Source organism: Callorhinus ursinus, unplaced genomic scaffold (genome assembly GCF_003265705.2).
Source record: "Callorhinus ursinus isolate GAN/ISIS: 27379988/994484 unplaced genomic scaffold, GSC_fseal_2.0 scaffold49, whole genome shotgun sequence".
NCBI lineage: Eukaryota > Metazoa > Chordata > Mammalia > Carnivora > Otariidae > Callorhinus > Callorhinus ursinus.
The window spans coordinates 7,882,284-7,886,590 of NW_027397111.1; positions in this window are offsets into that span (position 1 = coordinate 7,882,284).

Consider the following 4,307-nt stretch of genomic DNA (forward strand, 5'->3'; position numbering starts at 1 on the left):
AATATTTTTCAATATTTCAGTGAACACTTTCAAAGAAAAAGTTTTAAAATTCATTTATTTTTATATGGGTAAAAATAAAAGCATATAAACTCATCCTCCCATAATTTCATTTCTTTAAAAGATATTTATTTTGGAGAGAGGGAGAACGAGCAGGCGGAGGGCAGAGGGAGAGGGAGAGAGAGAATCATCAAGCAGGCTCCATGGGGAGCATAGAGCTGGAGGAGGGGCTTGATCCCACCACCCAGAGATCATGACTTAAGCCGAAACCAAGAGTCAGCCACTCAACCCACTGAGACACACAAGCTCACCCCCATACTTTCATTTCTATGTAGATATACCAAGGTGATAATTACAGATAAGGGCAAAGATTTATATACAATAGCCATTGTAGGATAATTTAGTTAGAAGCAAAAAAAAAGGCAGCAATGTAAATGTCTAACATAGTGCAATAATCTAAAAAAATCACAATGCTCCTTGAGAATTAATTTCATAGTAAATCGCTAATTTAAAAATGAGTGAAAAAAAGCAATGCAAAAGTACATATATTCTTAGTAAACAGACTGGATGGTAATCCTTTAGAATACTTACACTGTGTATCTCTGAGAATTAGGATTATGGAATTAAGATCGTGTCAGTTGGGTTCTATAGGAAGCAAATGCTGAGTTGGAATTAGTGAAAAAGTTTGTCGGGGAGTTAAACCAATAAAAAGAAAGGGGATGAAGTAGAACTGGGCAAATATGATACAAAATCTTTCCCAGCACAGCAGGGAACTTTGAAGGAGAGATTGCCTATTGGAGGTGTCCTCTGATGGGTAGAAATAAACAGGCCTTTGTACCACCACCTTCCACAGTCATTGGCTGGGGCCACTCTGAGAACAGACTGACCTTGGCTGGACAGCTGAGGATGACCAAGAGGTTAACAGCTGAATGCTGTCACTCCCTGGAGCTGGGCAGTAAGTCCTTTCTTGAGGGGAACTCTGACCAGTGCATCTTTCTATCTGCAACAAAGCGTGATTTTTTTAAAGCTATTTTTATACTTTTTTTGTGATCTCCTAATTTTGGTGCCAAATGTGCCATATTTTTATAATACAAATTTTAAATAAGTAAGTAGACTCCAAATAAATAAATGTTCAGAAGGGATTTCCTATGGTAAAGTACATGTGCTTTTAGAGCATTGTTTTTTTTTGTTTGTTTTTTTTTTTTTTGGTCAAAGGTCATTGCTGTCCCTTTCTGGCTTGCAGGATATGCTCCAAGTACATAAGATTGCCAGAGCTGAGTGCTGAGTTCCAGTATCTCATCTGTGTGATGAGGAAATCTTATCTCACTAAAGTTGTGAAAATAATATTAGTTCTTTCACTCACTCAACAAATATTTGTTATGTATCTACCTATTAAACTACTGTACTAGGCTCTTTGATATAAAATCAATGAGATGTTGATCATACACTTATAAAGCTTACAGTTTAGTAGATGAGATAAGTCATAAGTCATGCACTTAATGCGTTAAACATGTACATACCCGGGACGCCTGGGTGGCTCAGTCGTTGTGTCTGCCTTCGGCTCAAGTCATGATCCCAGGGCCCTGGGATCGAGCCCCTCATTGGGCTTCCTGCTCAGCGGGGGAGCCTGCTTCTCCCTCTCCCTCTGCCTGCTGCTGGCCCTTGTGGTCACTCTCTCTCTCTGTCAAATAAATAAAATCTTAAAAAAATGTACATACCCTTAGAGTTTCAGTTTTGCAAGATGAAAAGAGTTCTGGAAATTAGTTGCACAGCAATGTGAATGCACGTAACACTACTGAACTGTATACTTAAAAAATGGTTAAGATGGTACATTTTATGTTATGTATATTTAACCACAATTAAAAAAATTTTTTTAGCAGAAAGAAAGAGAGAGGAGGGACAGAGGGAGAGAAAGAAAATCTCCAACAGGCTCCATGCCCAGTGCTTATCTTATTCATATATCAACCTGAATTAGTCCCAAAAGTAACTTTGGGTGGTAAAAGCAAGATGCAAAATGATACATATATCATGATACCATCAATGTAAATTTGAGGACACAACATCATAATCCCTTGGTGATGGATACATCTATGCATGCAGATAAAATTGTAAAGAATTGAATGGAAGGATTCACACCATACTCATGGGGCAGTTGCCACTGGACATTTAGAGGGGAAATGGGACTGGGTAGGAGAATATGTGGTTAAAGGAGACCTAATTTTATCTATAATATTTCATTTCTTTTAGAAATATGAAAGCAAATATGAAACTATTAAAAAATTGGTGGTTCTGGGTGGTGAGAGTATGTACAATTTTTATTTTATTACACTGCTTTGTATTTTAAATTTTGATTTTTTAAAAATAAATGACTGGGGTGCCTGGGTGGCTCAGTCGTTAAGCATCTGTTTTTGGCTCAGGTCATGATCCCAGGGTCCTGGAATCGAGCCCCGCATCGGGCTCCCTGCTCCGCGGGAAGCCTGCTTCTCCCTCTCCCACTCCGCCTGCTTGTGTTCCCTCTCTCGCTCTGTCTCTCTCTCTGTCAAATAAATAAATAAATAAAATCGATTTAAAAAATAAATAAATGACTACACTTTTTTTGTTTTTTGGGTTTGTTTGTTTGTTTTGGTTTTGTTTTAAAGCAAATGGTTCACACATAAACAGAGAGACAGGTAAAGTTCTGTGGGAGTTTAAAATGGCTGGGTGGGAGAGAGAGGAAGTCAGAAAAGGCATGTGAATTGAGCCTTCAGGGATGGAGAAGATGAAGACAGATGAGAAGAGGACTGTGGAGTGGCATTCCAGGCAGGAAGAGTGGTACAAAAGAGGCATGGAGACAGGAAAGCAAGGGACTCTTGAGTAGTCAGGTTGGCTGGACCAGAAGGTACCTGACAACAAATAGCAGGAAGCTGGGGTGCCTGGGTGGCTCAGTCGGTTAAGCGTCCGCTCTTGATTTAGGCTCCTGGTCTCAGGGTCGTGAGATGGAGCCCCGCATAGAGACCCTCATGAAGCCCCTTGGCAGCAGGCTCTGCGTTCAGCAGGGAGTCTGCTTCTCTCTCTCTCTCTCTCTCTCTCTCTCTCCCTCTGCCCCTCCCCCTGTTTGTGCTCTCTCTCATTCTCCATCAGATAGATAAATAAATCTTTAAAACAAACTAATAGCAGGCAGTGAGGTCTAAAAAGGGGAGTCTGCCTCATCCAAAAGGACCCTTCTACGGGAAACCAAAGAATTTCAGTCTGTTCTGTAGATCATTAAGGATTTGGAGTTGGGATGACAGGATCAGAACAGGAAGATTAATCTGATAGTGAAATATAAAATAGTTAGAAATAGAGAAGGACCAGAGGCAGAAAGAGCAGCTAGGAGGAAATGCTTATAGGAGTCCAAGGGAGGGATGAATACAGGTCCTCTCCTATACCCCCGCTATTTTTTCCCCCACAGCTTTACTGATCCCTTTTGAGCCCACACAATAGTCTCTGAAATAGTGTGTCTGCCTCTGGGTGGATGTTTCCAGCCATTTTTCATGTTCCTGCATGTTCCAGGAACATGAAACCCTCAGAGGCTGAGGGTTATAACATGCTCTCCTTAGTTACGGTGGTTCACTGAGGCAGGGTTTCTAGGGACAACTGGTAGAAATGTGCAGTTTGAAAGAGGATCCAAGTGATTTTCTGATCAGTCAGAACTTTCATCCTGTACAAACGCTGTCCAAAATTGTTTAAAGATTCCCATCACCTGGTTCTATTCAAAGATTCTAGTCCCTGAGCAGGGAGCCTGACAGGGGGCTCATCTCAGGACGCTGGGATCATGACCTGAGCCAAAGGTGGAGACTTAACTGACTGAGCCACTCAGGTGCCCCCTCTTACTTAGATTTTGAATCTCTGGTGGGTAGTGACCAAGTTTTTTGCTTTTTTTTTTTTTTACTTTTTTTTTTTTTTTTTAAGTAGGCACCACACCCAACATGGAGCTTGAACTCATGACCTGAGATCAAGAGTTGCATGCTCTATCGACTGAGCCTGCCAGGGGCCCCAGCTGTATTAATTTTAAGGTAATAGAAATACAACTCCTACTGACTTACACAATAAAAGTAAATATGTTGGTTAATAAACTAAGGAGTCCATTGGTGGATGGCTGGCTTTAGGATTGGACCAATGCTGTAAGAAACTTGCTTCTCTCTTTCAGTTTTGCTTTCCTTTGAGCTGACTTCATTCCCAGTCAGGCTTTCCCTATGTGGTAACAATGATGGCCACCAGCAGCTCCAGGTTACATTCTACCAATTTAGTAACCCTCGCAGGAAGCATCTCTATCATCCTCAGGTAAGATT